This window comes from Octopus bimaculoides, chromosome 1, assembly GCF_046866305.1.
Source record: "Octopus bimaculoides isolate indiv1 chromosome 1, ASM4686630v1, whole genome shotgun sequence".
In the NCBI taxonomy this organism is placed as follows: domain Eukaryota; kingdom Metazoa; phylum Mollusca; class Cephalopoda; order Octopoda; family Octopodidae; genus Octopus; species Octopus bimaculoides.
In genome coordinates this window covers 135,982,845-136,003,066 of record NC_142928.1, presented here as the reverse complement: position 1 = coordinate 136,003,066, position 20,222 = coordinate 135,982,845, and the positions used below count along the sequence as shown (strand labels likewise).

General features: G+C 34.9%; 1 protein-coding gene across 29 annotated transcripts in view; it reads right to left on the bottom strand.

The window, feature by feature from the left end:
• LOC106871495 (anion exchange protein 3) overlaps positions 1-20,222 on the bottom strand; it is a 746,335-nt gene that overhangs the window by 315,669 nt on the left and 410,444 nt on the right. For 2 of the 29 annotated variants that reach the window (XM_089359061.1, XM_089359133.1), the window contains exon 1: positions 2,846-3,427. The exons of the other annotated variants lie outside the window; for them this stretch is intronic. The gene's annotated coding sequence lies outside the window, so the exon portion shown is untranslated. Of the gene's footprint in view, positions 1-2,845; positions 3,428-20,222 lie in introns of those variants that run through there. 29 annotated transcript variants of the gene reach the window in all.

Sequence of the window (20,222 nt, the reverse complement as noted above, 5' to 3'; positions counted from 1 at the left end):
TAGTGATTATGTGAAGTCTTTCTTGGTTCATAACTATTTTAAGTGTTTATGAAATATAGGATTCTACATCAGTAGTTTAATATTAAACTACCAAAATCAAACCATAGCTAGCATACAAGTATGACCTAGTAGCATGTGCCATGTTTTCACTAATTGTTTTAGGTTCCTATGCAGTCGCAAGTAGATAAAGACACACTTAGTCCTTTCATCCATGACCCAGTGGAACATTGAGGATGTGACAGCTTGAGTAAAAAAGGGCTGCACCAGAAGTCTGCTGGTGCTCATTTTCAGCTGATGTCTGGAGCAACATGAAGAGAAGCACCTTGCACAAAGACACATCACCTAGATCAGTAATTGAATGTAATCACCATATAATCAAGAACTCAACAAGCTAACCACTAGACCACACACCACATTCTGCTGACAAATATACATATTGTAGTAGCTACATATATAATGAGCTACCTGAGTCAATCATGGAAAAACTGATGAGGGAGTAATTACACTCAAAACTAATGATTCATTTGGTATCAATGATGGGTTTTCTTTACAAAATCTCCAAAGGTTGAATCTCCAAAGACCTTATTTAGTAAGACCAAATGAATTCTATTGATCATCATCAGTTAACATCCATTTCCTGTGCTGGCATGGGTTGGACAGTTTGATCGAGACCTGGTGAGCCACAGAGATGCATCATACACCATATTAACTTTGGTATGGTTTCTACAGCTGAATGCCCTTTTGCATGCCAACCACTTTGCAATGTGAACTGGGTACTTTTTCCATGTCTCTGGCACTAGTGGAGTTGCCACATAACTTTCAAGAAGCGCTCTCAACTAAGTGTGTGTGTGTGTGTGTGTGTGTAAGGGGGGGTAGCATTTGAGAGGGTAGTTATTTCTAAGCAGTTGAGATGAATCTATATCTTAACACTATACCTGTCAACTGCAAATAACACTGCCTAAAAAAGAAAGTATGATCTCTTTCGGTGACGTCGCGTCGCCTGTGGTGGATTGGGAAGCGACAACTAGCCCGTCCGCCGCGCCGGCCGCGATGCGACATGAGGTCAGCGGCGTAACCTGACCAGGTTCTTGACGACGTGGGTCGGCAAGAGGACGAAAGAAACAACAGAAACGAGAAACTCACAGCGGCTATATGAAATGCATTGAGTTAAATACAGACATTCACACTTCTATCTAAGATGAAGTACAAGTGGGTTGAGAAAGCTGAAAGCTGAGCCAAAGTACCAGGTACTGATACATATTGATAGTAGAAGATCCTTCTGATACAGAAAATACAGTGGAAGACATTGGAAGAAGTGGTTACAAACACAAACAACCCATATGAGTATAGTGAAATGGATATTAAAATGACTATGATCATTATGACGCACATTTGTAGCATGTGTTTGTATGCATGTACATGCATGCATATGCCACATGTGCATGCATGCATATGTCACATTTGCATGCATCATGTGTGTGTGTGTGTGTGTGTGTGCATGTTTGCATATGTGTGTCTTTAACTCACTTGAGACCACCCTTGATTCTCATACAAACTCCCTGTTCCAAGCTAAAACCCTTCATGAAAATTTCATGCCAATTTATGTTCCAGACACCAGCTTAATATACAACAAAGTTATTTTGCAAAATTCTTCGTTATTTACAAAATTAACTGAAATAAAGAGCCCGCTCTAACAAAAGGTGTTAACAGTGTGTGTGTGTGTGTGTGTGTGTGTGTGTGTGTGTGTGTGTGTGTGTGTGTGTGTGTGTGTGTGTGCGTGCGTGTGCGTGCGTGTGCGTGTGTATGTGTGTGTGTGTGTGTGTGTGTGTGTGTGTGTGTGTTTTTGTGATTGTGTAATGCTTCAAGCACGAGCAGAAAGCTTTCCAAGTAAACTCATATTAACATCTTGTGTTAAATAAGATATGCTAAATATTACAGTGTTTTAAGGAAAGAAGGACTGACTTAGCTTTTGACATCATCTGAAGCTATCATCGGAGTAAGGCAGGGATAACTGGCTGTTAATTACAGGTGAATGAACAGTGATGTAGGAGGAGTTCATTATTTCATTATAAAAATGCATTTCATATACTGAAAGCTGTACTTTTAATGAACGATTCTATTGAAAGCAAAAAGATAGTTCCGAATCTTTGAAGTTTGATTGCAGGTGGCATTGCCAGATGATCTTATTCCTATATCTGACAGCTAGGTGAAACCAGGCAATATATAATGTAGTGTTAGACTGGGAAAAATATGAAAAACACCTGCAAAAAATTTAAATGCAGTACCTGTGAGTAGGTGGGTCAATGCCTTTTATATGAAGACTGTGCATTCTTCTGTTTATGAAAACATGGAGAAACTTAGACACATATATAAACAGATAGTCAGACAGACACACATAAAACACACAGGTAGAGTGAGAGAGAGAGCAAGAGATAGAGAGAGAGAGAGAGAGAGAGAGAGAGAGATAGAGAGAGAGAGAGAGAGATAGAGAGAGAGAGAGAGAGAGACAAACACACATATTTGTAGCATAAGATATAATATTTTTGGGATTAACATATAAAAACTTTTACAAACTAATAAACAATAACATACAGTCGTGTAGTCATGCTACTTATTATTATTATTACTATTATACACTTGTTTATCTTCAAATTATATATAATTTAGGAATGCACAATGTGCTAAGAAAAAGTTATGGTACTGAGGGAGGGCAGTGTTAGTAAATATTCATAATAAATTCTGTCGATACTGCACATACATTTCTACATAGAAGACAATATGAGTAAATCAACAATATTCACAACAAAAGAGATAGCAAAATAAGAAACTGTAACAAATAGCTAACCTTCAAGATTTTTTTTCTTTCTCTCTCTCTCTCTCACTTATATATATATATATGTATATATATATATATATATATATATTTATTTATTTCCCTTGGTTAAGTAATTTTTCTTGAGAAGAAAACACTATGTTGCGAATAACTCCAAGGCACATACTGAAAAGGTGAAAACAACTTCTAAAAAAATATCTTCAGGTATTTAGACCCAGTTATATCACTGAATAAAGACAGAGAACCTGACCAGTACTTCATTTGAGGTGTGTCTAAATAATAATAATAATAAAAATGTATGTGTATATATATATATATGAATAAGAAAAGATTGTGGATTGTAATAAGTGTATGGGGATTCCCATACCTTCTACACACACCTCTAGACAGGCATTATATTATAAGTGTAAACATGCCCATATTCATATATAAATACACATAATAAAATGTACACTGTATATATATAAAGCATATAGAAACCTTTGCTTTATATGTGAGAGTATGCTGATTATTTTCTGTGTGCATATATGAGGTAAAAACTAAAATAAAAATATATAGTAGATAACATTCCTTTCTCCCACCATTTAATTGTGTAAGACAAAAGATTTTAAAGCTTGCCCTTTGACTAGTATTGAGAAGATAGTAAAATGAAAAATGAAAAAAAAAAAAAAAACTATAAAAAAGGCGGAGAAATGGAGAGGAGGGAGGTGGGAGTTCCTTGTTTTATAATCGCCAGGTAACTACAACACGCCTACAAGCCATACAGCAAAGCATGTCAATCATAAGTAGCTGAAGAAGTAACCTCCTTAAAGTAGAGATGTATAAAGCAGATATAACAACTCGGGAAGGTAATTACAATTCTTTCTCCAAAGAACTCGGTAGGTAAAGCAGTTGTATTTGTTTACAGTAAACGTAAACTGAAAAAAGTAAAATTGATTTCTTTAAGGTTTATTTCCTTATGAGCTGACTATTTCGTGGTTTAGTAAAAAAAAGAATATATATATATATATATATATATATATATACACACGATAAAAAGAAGCTTAGTAGCAAAATAGCTGAATGGATAAAAAAATAAATTTACTATTGGATCATAGATTTAAATTTCTTACATTTAACCAACATTTAACCAAATGCGAGATAATTCACCAGATTCTTTTTTTTTCCTAGGAAAGCTAGGAAATTTGATATTGGAAAGAGGCATTCGTCTTGCATTCATAGCAGTCATATACAGACTGGCATGACATGCTGTTATGTACCAATGCTTTAAGTGCCTCTGTAATCATGAGCAGATGTAAACACCTTCTCAACTCATTGACCCAGGAGAACATCAAAGATATGACAACTGGTGAAAGAAAGGGCTGCATTAACACTTCGAACTGTATTTTAGTTGAGTACACTGGAACAATGTGAAATGAAGTGCTTTTCTCAAGGGTACATTGAACCATCTGGTTCAGGAATCAAATCCATGACATTATGATCTTGAGTCTAGTATCCAGCTAACCGTAGCTATTATAATGTAGGTGAAAAACAAAATTGAAAGAAGCTAGATGGCAGTCTACTTTGGCAATAATTATACAGTAGAGTTTAAGAGTTTGGTGAGAAGAGGAACATTATGATTTTGAGTTGTCTCTTGAGAGAGAGAGAGAGAGAGAGAGAGAGAGAGAGAGAGAGAGAGAGAGAGAGAGAGAGAGAGAGAGAGTGTGAGAGAGAGAGAGAGAGAGAGAGAGAGAGAGAAAGAGAGAGAGAGTGTGAGAGAGAGAGAGAGAGAGAGAGAGAGAGAGAGAGTGAGAGAGAGCAGATATTCTTTAAAGGTGAAAATATTGTTCTTTGGCTGTTTAATTCACAGAATCAAAGAGATTTCTTTCTTTTTTTTTTTGCATATGTTGTAAGTTTAAGCTCTGAATCAAAAAGCCTATATTAGTTCAAAACAAAACGAAGTATTTAAGTAGCAAAGATGAAACAAGAAGCACTAAGTTAGATAATGTACACATAACTACTAGTTAGGTCTAACGAGACATTTTTAAAACATATGTAAAAAAAAAAAAATTTTTAAATAAAGCTGCTCTTCCAACACCTAATTTATGTGGGAATTTCTAATTTATACATCAGCATTCTCTCTCACCCCACTCCTCCTTTCTCATACATATGTACACACCAACACACAAACCATGTACGCACTAACACATATACTCCCCCACATACCATCATACATAGACACATGAACACTTACAGAGTCACACATACACTAACACACCTGTATACACAGACTAACACCACTGTAAATACATCTCTCTTCCCACCTACTATACCCAAGGTGATGATTGAACTAATTTTAGCTAGTAAATTCCAAGCTAGAGATAAATAAAAACCCCAAAACTAAAAAACAAACAGTATTTGATTTAACCTGTTACTGACTGAAAGTTAACTAATTACAAAACAAAATGCTTCATCATGTTCTGGAACTGTTAAGTGTATTTCAGGAACATATTAAGCCTTTAATTTGTTGTTTGTATCAAAGAATTTTTACTTCTGTTGAGGTTTCAAGTGCTTTCACAAAGGATATCAACATTTCAAAGGTTAATAATATACCTACAAAATTGCAAGTAAAAAAAATAACTAAAAAGAAAACACAAATTCTGAATTAGCAAATCCATAATCTGTTCATGAAAGTGACAAAAGAGAAATTATTTGATCTGGTTCTTCTATTACTGTTCTAGCATGTTACATAGCAACATTAAAGTGTAGTGTAGGTATGAAGTTATTCAAATTTTCCTAGCAGTGAGCTGTCTTAACTTGCCTTATGGCAATATATATATATTTCTCAATATACACACATATGCACATATGTAGTTCTGTGTGTGTATGCAAGACAAGAAAGTTGAAAGAAAAGTAAACACTTGAGATCTATAGATTAATATGATATCTTACTTATCTTGAAGTATCTCCATGGATATGAGAAAACTAGTAAACAGTCCTTATCTCACCCACATGTAGCTTTCATGTCTATTATCAATAACACGGCTTTTATTTTAATATATATTGGCTTGCTTTTCTTGTAAAGGATTATAAAAATGAGAGAGTGCTTGAAATAAACCAAAGTTTATAATTACGATTGATCCTGTTCAAAGGATATTTTTCTTGTATTGACCATCTAATTTGTTGAACTTTATGAATTTTTTAAAAAAACCTTGTCAGCAAATACTACCCTTTCAATATCATGCACGCATTTTCATTTACAGATAATAGTGTTTAAAGCAACAATCCCAATCTTTTTTTGTATCAGGGACCAATTTCATGCACGACAATTTGTCCATGGACTGGGGGACAGCACACTCATAACAAAACACAATAAATGACAAAGTATAGAATTTAACATGTTTAGTACATACATATATATATATATATGTATGTATATGTATATAATGGATATATAATGTGTTGTAAAGTGGTCTTTTGCCACTGTTGTATCTGTCTTTTGATGATAGTTGTTGCTCTGATAGATATTGTTATATTACGAAGCCATCGATAGGATGTTTCTATCTGGCACTGTACGACCCCCAGTTGTAGTATGTCATTATCCTCAAAGGATTGGATCATTATAATGTCCACTCAGTATCACAATATAATTACTATATCAGCACAGACACGACTATCAGCACAGTCTACATGTACTCTTGACCTTCTACCTTCTGGACCTTGTATCGACCAGCTACTCGTCTATTTATAATGGCTAGCTACTGCCACTTTTTACTGGGAGGGATGTACAGTTTCACTATACAACATAATGCAAAAACATTCTGTAGACAGCAATAACCAACAAAATAGAAATAAATTTTTAAATTTATTCTTTCTGTGTGGTCTCATACCAAATGATCCACAGCCTGGTGGTTGGGGGCCCCTGATTTAAAGGATGCAAAAAATCCCCTGTAGTTGTAGAGAAAGAAAATGGAAGCTGTGTTGTTTATTCTTTTCCCCCACTAGCTTAAAACACTTATTCCCTTTCTGTATATCCTACACATCTTTAGTAGCATTAAGACACAATCATAATACATATCAAGGAAAAAATATTGTACTCAGGAGGAACATTGATGGATTTATAAATAAGAGTGATAATAACAAGGATTTAAGACGAAACAATAGGGTGTTACAGTCAGCTTTGCCTTTAGGGATTGATAAAAAAAAAACAACTCATCTCGAGTGATGGCTTCGAAGAAGGTTGGACCACATGCTTTGAAAAATTTTCTATGATTTTTTTTGTGTTCTGTGCTGTGTGAGGATTGGCATGTCAAAGAATAGACCCAATACTTCCTCTGTGTGTTGTAAAAAGTAACTAAAAGAGGTTGAGATATGATTTGCACTTTGACCTTGCAAAACACTCACCAACAATGACTACTCCAATGGACTCATGGGCTGGAGAGTTGTTTGAGTGGTGTAAAGGCATCATCCACCAGGAGTCATAGGGAATTGCCAACAAATGGTTGATGCAGTGGAGTGCTGTTACAGCATATACTACTACTACTACTACTACTACTACTACTACTGCTACTACTTTGTGTTCTGAGTTCATATCCAACAATAATTTAATGTAATCCTGCCCCATGATCAGGCATGCTGGGTGCCTTTAGTTGAGTCTTCTGTTCTGCTGCAAACATTTAGACCAGATCTTTGATTTGAGAGCACCCACTTCTCTCCCCTTCACTAGTCTTGGAGACCCTATAAAGGGTCTCCAAGACTGGTGCAAGGGAGAGAAGACCTCCAAGACCTTCATCATCATCATTAAACCCTGAAGACATAACTGTCTCTAGTTCAAGGACTCATAAGGTTTCCATGAGGTATAGTGACTGAGATCACAACACTCCTGCTGAATGGGATGTCAGTCCATTGCAGGGTTACTCATTTACAGCTGAGTGGACTGAAGCAACATAAAATGAAGCTTTTTGCTTGAGAACACAATGCACCACCCGGTCCAGGAATTGAAACCACGATCTTATGATTGTGTGTTGCACACACAAACCATCAAGCCCTGTGCCTTCACATACTACCCTTCTTTCCTCACTAAAAGGTAAAGAAGCAAAGAAAGAAGGAAGAAAGGAAGAAATATGCCTCATCACTTCTGGATGGAATTTCAATGAACGTAAGGATATAGAGCATAGGTTCTCAAAGTGGGCACTACTGACTCCCCCCCCCCCCGCCAGTGGGTGTTGAGACAGTCCAGGTGGGCGCCAGGTGGGGAGGGGCATTAGAGAAAAAGGAGGCATTGGGAGGAAGGCAGTGGATTGGGGGGCACTATGAATTTATTATAATATTATTATCGTATTGTATACAAATTATATAACATTATATGAAATATCAAATGATTCATAGTATATCTAAATTAGTAAAATATAAAGTATTTATTTATATATAAAGATAGGGGTGGGGGCGCTGGGGGTATTATGTGGCCCTGAGTGGGGCGGTGGCCTAAAAAGTTTGAGAACCTCTGATATAGAGGAAGGAAAGTATTTTTAAGATAGAAAACAGTAGATTAAAATGAAGTGGAAGCACAACATATGTACTGTGTAAGACTGGTCTATCAAAGTAGACCCGGAATTAAGATCATTGTGTTGTAATTCATGAAACAGTAAATGCATCTGTTTACAAATCCTATCAACCAATGCTAATATAAAGATGAAAATATAAACCATCACCCACAAGATATGAAAATTATGTAAAGTTTAAGAGAAATTTTAAGCATTGAAAGTTGATATCAACCTAAAAAAATAGGTCATATATATATATTTATATACATATATATATATATATATATATATATATTATATGTCTGAAAGTATCAATGCTCAAAACTCATGGCCCTTGAGTCACTCTGTAATTTTTGCTGTTTAAAAATATACATACTCATGTTTTGAGTTTTAATTTCCTGTTTGTATCAACAAATGGAGAAGAGTACCAACATTCCCATTTAGTTTGCTTGAACAATTGCAGTTGTTCGTGTGAAACCATTGGTTGCCTTGTTAATCCACAGATAAAGAATATTTATTCACCAATGTGGTGCTGAGCACTCATTCTCACTGTTTGATACTAGCATATATGTCTTATAGGTTCAGGCATGGCTGAGTGGTAGATTCTGATTCAGCTCCACTGCATGGTACCATGAGTAATCTTTCACTACAGTCTTGGACAAATCAAAACCTTGTGAGTGAATCTGATATACAGAAACTGAAAAAAAAGTCTGTTGTGTGAGTTGACAGATAGACACATAACTATATGTAAACACCACTATCATACAAGCAGTCTTGTTTGCTTGCAATCTTCCATGAATATACATCCAGACTGGTAAAAAATAGATTGCTTGGAAAAGGTGAGGGCTGGAGACAGGAAGAGCATCCAGTCACAGAAAAATCTGTCTTAATAAATTTTGTCTGACCTATGCAATCATAGAAAAGTGAACATTAAAACAATAATGATGATGATGCTTTCTATTTGTTTGACATAATTGTAGAAAGTAAACAATTTAAGAGATGCATTAATAAGGACTGCATTTCTTCTTAAGTTATACCTTCTTATTTTCTACTAAATATTTGTTTAGCTGAGTTTGGACTATTTTAATAAATGCTGTACTTTGATTATCATTCAGAGATTGCATTCATGAGAAGACAGTTTTTCTTTTTTTGGTTTTGATTTTAATTTGACAATGAAGTAAAGAATGTGCATAATGCAAACAGGTTTTTATAAAGAAAAAAAATATGATAAATTAACATAGCAACACAAGAACACACACATGCATAAAGAAAGGTACATAAACTCAACAAGGATTTACAAACAGAAAAGATAATGGTGGTAGACATAGTGACATAAAAATGCTTACATGAACATAAGAGTCACAAAAATTTAGATTTTAAAGTTTTAATGGTTGTACAGAGAAAATATAAAAATAAGGAAAAAGACTAACTGAGAAAATCCTGCAAAAAATATAGTGAGTCGAATTTGAAATGAAGTAAGAATAAGTAAGGGTTAATTTATATACTACAAGGGAAAAATTTCTCAACATGCATTAACTTGAAAGACAAATAACTATCTTCTTGGAATCATGAAAAAATAGTTACAAGAAAAGGCAAAATAAATAAATAAAATACAAAGAAAAAAAAGCGACCTAATAGTGGTGAGTATCTGTGAATAAATGGAAACAAATATTTAACTTAATAATAGTTATAAGTTTGGTTTCTGTTTCAACAAACATTAAAAACTGAAATGTTAAAGAAAAAAAATACTAATATTGTGTTATAATGAAAAACATTTAGGTGATGCAACTAAAAATTATTAAAAAGAAAGAAGTGAGAATAGACAGCAAGGAAAAAGATGTAAATATTGACATCAACTTTTTTCAGTAAAAGCTTGTTATGTCTTAAAGAGAAAAAAAACAAAACAAAACATAAAAAAAGCAATATGGAAGGTGATATTCAGCTGTTCATATATTTGAATAGTAAATGCATTGCAAGTTGGTTTCATATCAGATACCAGAGAAATAATGTATCAATGTTCTACAGTATGCTTATTCTATATACACAAGTCAACATGCTTCCATAGCTAGTAATTTTAATGGCAAGACGAAAAAGATGACAATGAAGTAGATAATTAAAACCTGTCTGTTGTGCCAATGTTTCTTTCCAAATAATCAACCTGCCAATATTCAACCATTCTAGCAGAAGTAGACACCACTGATTATTGTTGTAAATATTATCATTTTTCTTCTTCTTCTTGAGGCAGTGAATTGACAGAATCATTAGCATGCCAGACAAAATGTTTACCTTCATCATCATCATCGTTTAACGTCCGTTTTCCATGTTGGCATGGGTTGGGCAGTTTGACTGGAGACTAGCAAGCCAGGAGGAGGCAGCACCAGGCTCCAATCTGATCTGGTAAGGTTTCTACAGCTGGATGCCCTTCTTAACACCAACCACTCCAAGAATGCAGTGGGTGCTTTCTACGTGCCACCGGCATGGGAGCCAGTCAGGTGGCAACTGGCATTGGCCATGTTCGGATGGTGCTATTTACATGCCACCAGCACTGCCAAGGTCAACTTTACTTTTCATCCACCCTGGGTCGATAAAATAAGTGCCAGTTAAGCACTGGGATCAATGTAATCGACTTGTTCCCTCCCCAAAATTGTTGGCCTTGTGCCAAAATTTGAAACCATTATAATCATTCTTCTTCTTCCTCTTGCAAGCTGGCAGAATCGTTAGCACTCCGGGCAAAATGCTTAGCAGTATTTTCTCAATCATTGCATTCTCAGTTCAAAGTCTGCCAGGGTCGACTTTGTCTTTCATCCTTTCGGGGTCAATTAAAGAATTACCAGGTGAACACTGGGGTCAAAGTAATCAACTCATCCCCTCCCCCAAGATTGCTGCCCTTAAGGTGGAAAGCTGGCAGAATTGTTAGCACCTTGAGCAAAATTCTTAACAGCATTCTGAGTTCAAATTCTGCCATGGTCAACTTTGCCTTTCATCCTTTCAGGGTTGATAAAAAAAAAGTACCAGTCAAGCACTGGGGTTGATGTAATTGACTTATCCTCTCCTCCAAAATGTTAGACCTTGTGCCTATAGTAGAAAGGATTATTATTATCATTAAGGTGGTAAGCTGGTAGAATTGTTAGCATTAGTGGCATTTCATCTGTCTTAACATTCTGAGTTCAAATTTCACTGGGGATGACTTTGTCTTTCATCTTTTCAGGTCAATGATATAATTACCAATCTAGTACTGGGGATGATAAAATAAACTATCCCTTTCCCCAAAATTTCTGGCTTTGTGTCCTATATTAGAAATCATTATCATTATTATTATTATTATTATTATTATTATTATTATTATTATTACTATTATTAAGGTGGCAAGCTGGCAGAATCATTAGCACACAAGACCAAATGTTTCATGGCATTTCTTCCTGCTTTATAATCCGAGTTCAGATTCTGCCATGCCTCTCATCCTTTTGGGGTCAATAAAATGAGTACCTATTTGAGCACTGGGGTGGTGGGAGTGGTGATGTAATTGACTACTCTTGAAAAATTGTAGTTGAACAGATCAACTCCAGTATTTATTTTGAAATCTATTACTTTTTCCATTGGTTTCTTATGCCAAAGCACTAAGTTATAGGGTTATAGAGAAACTAACACCAGTTGTCAAGCAATGGTAGGGAGAGAACAAACATCGACACACACATATGTAGATATAATGACAGGCTTCTCCACACACAGTTTTCATCTACCAAATTCACTCACAAGACACTGGTCAGCCTAGAACTATATCAGAATACACTTGCCTAAGGTACCATGCAGTGGGACTGAACTCAAAACCATGTGGTTGGGAAGGCGGTGAGCTGGCAAAAATGTTAGCATGCTGGCCGAAATGCTTAGTGGTATTTCGTCTGCTGCTACGTTCTGAGTTCAAATTCCGCGAAGGTTGACTTTGCCTTTCATCCTTTCGGGGTCGATTAAATAAGTACCAGTTATGCACTGGGGTCGATATAATCGACTTAATCCATTTGTCTGTCCCCTCTGTGTGTAGCCCCTTGTGGGCAATAAAGAAATAAGAAACGTTAGCATGCCAGGCAAAATGCTTAGCAATATTTTGTCTGCTGTTACGTTCTGAGTTCAAATTCCACCGAGGTCGACTTTGCCTTTCATCCTTTCGGGGTTGATAAACTAAGTACCAGTTACACACTGAGGTCGATGTAATCGACTTAATCCCTTTGTCTGTCCTTGTTTGTCACCTCTATGTTTAGCCCCTTGTGGGCAATTAGAAAAAAAAAATGAGCTTCTTAACCATATAACCATCCTTTCACCTATGTTCATTATCAATCCTACTTTGATAGACTCTTCAAATAAATTTACAAGTACTTCTGAAAATATGTCACAGACATCTTTTGAATAAATTATAACATCAGTTGACTGATATTTCTACAGAAAAACAAATAGTTTGAATCTTTGTGGAAATTTCAAATATCAAATCAAAACGAAAAGAGCTTAATTCAAAATCTTGATAAAATACAAATTATAAAAAAAGAAATACAAGTTGAAGTTTTTTATCAGGTTCAAATTTCAGAGTTAATTCTTAGAGGCATTTTTGAGAGAATAGATGAAATGTCATCAGGGCTTGAAATTAACAAATGTACCATAATAATAGCAAAATTGTGCATCATCATCATCATCACTTTTCCATGATTGCATGGTCAAATGGAATTTGTTGAAATGGATTTTCTACAGTCAGATGCCCTTTCTGTTGCTAATCCTCACTTGTTTCCAAGTAAGCTAATATTTCCACCATGGTCAGACATGGTTCATAGAAGATTAGAAACAAAGGACACTGCTTGCGTAACAATAACACTTGTTTATAACTATCATGTGATGTTCTGGATCTGTCAAACATAAATACACATGATGGTCTTCTTTCAGTTTCCATCTACCAAATCTGCTCACAAGGTTTTGGTTGGCACAGGGCTGTAGTAAAAAAAACACTTGCCCAAGTTGCCATGCAGTGGGACTGAACCTGAAACCATGTGGTTGGGAAACAAACTCCTTACTACACAGCCATACCTGTGTAGTTGTACATAAAATAGAACTGGCAGTAATGTAAGTTGTAAAAATAATGAATTTTGTAAGAGAGTCACTGCTAATAAAGTTAATTACTGGAAGAACATAGAGCAAATGGATAATGCCTGTTTCATATACAGAACAAAGGATAAGCATAGTACTAAATGAATGACTTTTCTAAGTTAGTTAAGATGTACAGCATTTTCTACAAGTGTCAAAGTACAAACAGTAACCAGCTTTTTGATCATTTTATTCCTTTTAGCGAGGTCATCAATCATACTTTTCTGCTCTCCAAGATAATCTTATTTAGTGGCTTCAATGTCAGAATTCCTCTAGGCTCTTCCACTCAACTTATACAATCTTAGACAACATAAAAATGAAGCAAATTCTCATGAAATCTAGAATGGTTTGTAAAAATAACTTTTCTGTTCAAAGGAACAAAATTACTGTTCAAATATTTTTGTCTTATAAGTGAGATAACTGTTAGAGTAATTTAATAGACTTAAATATTTAGATATGCTCACACACATACTAAGGAATTATCAAGATAGTTACAGCATAAGCTTCTCTCTTAGTTTAATCCTTTCATTACTATATTTCTGTTGAAATACACTGCTTCTGTTTCAATCAATTTTAAAAACAATGTTTTGGAACATAAATTAACATGGAATTTTGATAAGTTTAATTTAGATAAATTTAAAACAGGAAATTTGTTTGGCAGATCCAGGGTGGTCATGGGTGGGTTGATATTAAAAGGGTTAATCCATTTGTGATTGTGTTTCTGATGAAATACACTGCCCAATCTTGAAAATAACAAAAGAGATTTGGAAAGGATTTAGTAAAATGACCACTTTGGTATTAAGTAGAAATACGAAACATAACATAATGGATCTTACATAAAACTATAATGGGAGATTTTAAGTGGAATGTGAAGACTTTGAAATGGGAGGTTTTGCATGAAAACCAGAGGCTGTCACAGATGGAATGGTTATGAAAAGGACTAAGGAAAATCTACATGTGGACTAAAATTGAGGACCAGAGTACAGCCAATTTAGTTTACCCCAGAACTTGTTTGATGTTGTAATAATTCTACCAATCCACAGTAGAAAAACAGTGACGTAACTTTTTATTATACATTTCCTGCAATAAAGTAATGTTTTCCCACAATACTTTATTCTTTAGAATGTCATAAGTTTGCTATTAGATGACAAATAAGTCAGAAATGGCTGAAAACTATAAATAAATTTTGCAATTTTAATGTAATAATGAAATTTTGATTAACTGGAAGTCTATTCTGGAATGGAAAATTTTCAGAAAATGGATTTAGGTAGGGTATTGCACTCATATAATTAATCACTGTAACAAATACATATCATTCACCTGAAAAAGGTTAACAAGGCCGAACAGTTCAATGTAAGATAATTGAATTTTGGTTCTTTTGAATTGAGATCCAATTTGAAGAAAGAACATGGTATATTAAAACATGTTAATTTCAATACACCATTCTATCTATCCAACTTCTAACTACAGCTAACTATAGCATTTAATCAAGTATACATGCAAGTATGTATGTTCATGTGCGTGTATGTGCGTTTGTGTGTGTGTGCCTCTATCCATCCGTGTGTGTGTATGTGTGTGCATGTAGTTTATTGTGCATGTGTTTTTTTTTTGAGAGAAAAATTGAATCAATTCAAAATTATTATTAGACATGAATGTGAGAATGAATGCAAAGGGATAGAGAAAGAAATTCCAAAAGGAACGTCTAAAGAAATTATTCTATAAATAAAGTGAAATATTGCATAAATTAAATAAGGAACTGATAAAAGCAAATAGCAGAAGACAGAAAATATAAACAAAATCTTTAACAAATGCTTAGATCATAACGATGCATATCTATCCTGTTTTCCTAAAACCAATTTATTGAACACACTAGTAACCGAACAATAGTGGAAACTCAGCTATGCATATTAAAACTATCTAATACAGCAGGAGAAGTAATAGAAGAATTACTCATCACAACAGATATACCATGATAATTTTAACATGATTTACTGCCCGGGATGAATTAGATGGATTTATCATACAGCCTATTATCACTTAGTACTTTTTTTTTCACTACCACAGATTGGATCTAGGGTAGTGGATACTACTTAAGATTTGATCCATTTTGTTTAACTCTCTCAGATTTGATCTGACCAACTATTCCTGTGTCTTCATGTCTGCTCCAGTCTTTCTCTATGTGTGTCACTGCATGTACCATCACTGGAGCTGATCTTTTTGAAGTCAAAAAGAAAATTTGAAGAAAATATTAACAGATGGAAGATGCAATAACTACCCTCTGTCAATTCTTTGTTGCTATCTATATTCCCACTTGGTTTATGTAAGGGCTGGCTTTCTCTATAGCTAGACATGTTTTTGTAGAATATTGGCAACAATTACGCAATGTTGAGACAAGGACACACACATTCACACACATACATGTATAAGATAGGCTTCTTCCAGTCTCTATCTACTATGGTTTTCGTCAGTCAGGGGTTATTATAGAAGACACTTACCCAAGGTGCTATGCAGGTGGGAAACAAATTTCTGAACCACACAGCCATGCCTGTACCTACATATAGAAGTGTGTGTGTGTGTGTGCTCATGTGTATGTGTTAATCGGTTTCTATGAATATATCTTTGTGTATATCTTTTGTTGATGTATATCAGTGATGGATGTAAACATTAGAGAGAAAGAAAAAATAATAGTAAACAATAACAGTACTCTTTGATTGCAGTTCTTTGCACTGAAATACAAATACTCCCTTATTATTCTTGTCAACAGAAATGCAGTGACTCAATCATTAGTCCTTTGGAATCATGTAACTAATAAACATAGTTCTTCACAAATTACCTGCAAAAGATGTGCCTATTTTATGCTTGATTTTAACTGAAAAAAACTGGGGTGTGACTTTGTACATGGGGCAAAGCTAAAACTATAAGGGGAAAAAAATTTGCATCAATATTTAACCCTAAATTAGTGATACAATTTTTACATTGACTAAATAGGTAAACTGAAATAAATTATGTCAGGAAATTATACATATATTTGAAATGTTTCCTTACTGTTTGTGATTTTGTAGTTGATGAAAATTATAAAATGGTAAAGCAAGTTCAACTGAAATCTCATTCACATCTACATTCAAATATACATTATATTTTTGTGTTTTCAGACTTTTTCTTATCAACTCAGTGGTTTATAATGATTTATAACTACTTGACTGATTTTAGACTTTATCAGCTCTTTTTCAGCTGTATCATACAGCTTTTATCTTTGCATTGTGAATATGAAAGGAACATTGCTTCTCCAATACCCATTATAGAATCTCCATTGCAACTTTTGCCTTCAGTATCCCATTCTTACTTTTGCCATTCATTCGTAGTTATATCCTCATATCAACTTCCTGACATTCCACTGCTTTATTTTTTCCCTTTGTGTTTATCTTACTTTACTTGCTATTTATTTCAAGGTGAACAATTGTTCAACTTTATAGCTTGCAGTATGTAATGCAATATACAGCTATTCATTTGACAAAGCTCCACTTGTGCTACAAAACTAGGTGTAAAATCAAACAAATGCAAAAAGACTCTATATAATTGTTTGCTCTGCTAGAAATAATATCCCAATTCTCTCAAAACACATCATACCATCTCATAAAAGAAAGGATGCGTTGGATAATGTAACCTAGATATCCTTTACCTGAAAAAATACCAAAAAAAAAAAAAAAAAGACCAGGTGATCATAACTGGATTATCTTTGATTATAGATCTGCTTGATCAAGGCTGACCTGACACTAAAGAGCAGCAGCAAAAACCCAATCAAGCCTGACCTGAGACTAAATAACAGATACATGTAAAATTGGTTGTACAATCTCTCTAATTATCTCAAGGCGGCGAGCTGGTAGAAATGTTAGCACACCAGTAGAAATGCTTAGCGATATTTCGTTTGTCTTTATGTTCAAATTCCGCCAAGGTTGACTTTGCCTTTCATCCTTTTGGGGCCAATAAATTAAGTACCAGTTGTGCACTGGGGTCAATCTAATTGACTAGGCCCCTCCTCAACATAATTTCAGGCCTTGTGCCTAGAATAGAAAAGAATCTCTCTAAGTATCTCATTTATTAGATGAGTTATTAGAGTATTGAATTTGTTCTAATCTTTGTGCTCTGAGTTCAAATCCCACCAAGTTCAACTTTGCTTTTCCTCATTTCGGACAGTAAGAATATCAAACCAGATGCCTAGCAGTATTTGTTTTGGCTCTTTACATTCTGAGTTCAAATCCCACTAAGGTATACTTAGCTGATAGACTTAATCCATCACTTGGCTTAGCATCACTACTTGGCATCGTTGGTGCCATTAACAGAGTCCACTCTGTTAATTCTGGTCAAATCTCCCGTTTAAGGATAGAATGAGATGATTGGATGCAACAATTTGGATACTGATGATTTGGTGATAGTATGTTTTGGCATGGAGGGCAAACGCATTCACACACAGAAAAATATTTACATACAGATAAAGATAGTGAGATAGAAAGGGGGAGAGAGAGACCCATTATAGACACATACAAACATAACTAGATGCTCACACACATAAACAGAGAGAGGGAGAGAGGAAAGAAGAAAGAGAGGGGGGAGAAAAAGAAAGAACAAGAGAAACATTAAAACGTCTGATGTCAAATAAGTCAGCATTGAATCAGCAATGTCATACAGGCATGCACCAAAACAGATGTGCTGTTTAAGGATACTGTTCTCCATACTCCCCCATGCTACCAGTCTTAGAGGCCCTATAAAGGATTAGGGGTACTGCCTTCTATCCCTGCTAAAAGATACAGGAAAAAAAAATAATACAATGCTGAGTACCTCTTTAGTTAACCTGCTGTACACATACTGACCATTAATAACACATCTTCAAATCCTCTTGTTTTTCAGTTGCTAAGATCACATTATTTCTCTCATCCTCTCTATTACCATGTCTACATCTAATTTGAATGCTTCTTCTCCTGTTCTCCCACCAATACTCTTTATTTGCAGTAGCTTTCTACTCTCTGTATTCTTGGTCAATATCTCATCATTAAATCAATAATACTGCTAATAAATATAGCAAAGATTTCACATCTTCATTAATTCTTAACTTCTTTTTCCTTTCCTGGTTTTTATTTTACATTAATTTTCTGTTTTGTTTTTCATCGCTCCTAAGGCTGTGAATTGGCAAAAATCAATAGAGTGTCAAGCAAAATGTCTCACAGTACTTAGCTGAATGCCTCTTATATTGTGAGTTCATATTCTTCTGAAGGCTACTTTGCTTTTCATCCTTCGTACATGCATACACAACATACAAGCAACAGACATTCACAAGCATGGCTGTGTGGTTAAAAAGCTTGCCTTGCAACCATGTGCTTTTAAGTACAGTCATACTATGCAGCATCTTGAGTGAGTGTCCTCTACAGTAGCCCTGGGTTGACCAATACTTTATGAGTGGATATGGTAGAGGGGAAACTATGCGGAACCCTTTTGTGTGTGTGTGTGTCTTTGTCTTGGAGTTTGTTCCTAACTACCATTTGGTAACTGGTGTTGTTTTGTTTACATCCATGTAACACTTTGACAAAAGAGACTGATAGAAAAAATACCAAACTTAAAAAAAAAAAAAAGTACTGCAGTCAATTTGTTTGACTAAATCCTTTAAGGCAATGTCTTAGCATGGTTGCAGTCCAATGACTGAAACAAACAAAAGATTTTTAAAAAAATATTTAAAAATAGTTCTGTATCATAGAACTAGATGCAATCTGAGGTGGGCTGATATCAAAAAGGTTAAATATCTTTTCCACTTCCTAGCTCATTTCTCTCTGTTTGTGACCAATCAGAGGGATTTGGGATTACAGTCTTTTCCTCTTTTACTTCTTTCAATAATTTGACTGCGCCCATGCTGGAGCACCACTTTAACCACTAGGTAACAAAATTACAATTTTTTTGTCTTCATTCAGTAAGTGATTTCTTTTTTTGCTTCCATCTAGAAATCAAAGGAAATGACTATTATTCTCTTCAAACTTTGCTTTTGTGACCTGGACTGACCTATTTGCCATTACATTTCAGGGCTGAGTTGCTGAAGCAGAAATATCATTATAGCAAATATTCTGCTCAGCATCACAGATTCACTCATCACTTGCTTGACTTTAACCACTTGAGCATATCCTTTAGTGGCTGACAGTATGTGCATCTCTGATCATGAGCAAGAGTAGTGGGGAAGCATCATGGCCATATGTTGAGAGGGATTCTTTGAGGTTTAAATAAATGTAACAAAGGCAAAGCTTGAAGGAAATATCAGCCATTTTTCATACTTTCTAGGGGCAGGTAAATAAGAAATAATAGTTGCTACCCAAGGACAAAAATTGTGTTATACAGTTTTATGAGCTTAAAAGTAAAAGCCTATCACCTGATAAGTCAGTGGTTAAAACTGGGAGTAGCACCTTAGGAAATTAGGATAAAGGCTAAATATCTTACCTCAGTCATATAGACTCATAAGACTGGTTTTCCAATTTCCATGGCATATATATCTCACCTGGATGGGGTGCTAGTCCATTGCAGGACTAATCTTTTTTTCCAGTTGAGTGGAAAGAAGCAATGTGAAAGAAGGTATTTTGCACAAGAACACAACATATCACTCAGTTCAGGAACCAAAACTATACTCTTATAATCATGAGTCCAACACTCTAACCAATAAGCCATGTACCTCCAACCCTAGGAAATTGCTATTCACCAACTGAATAACT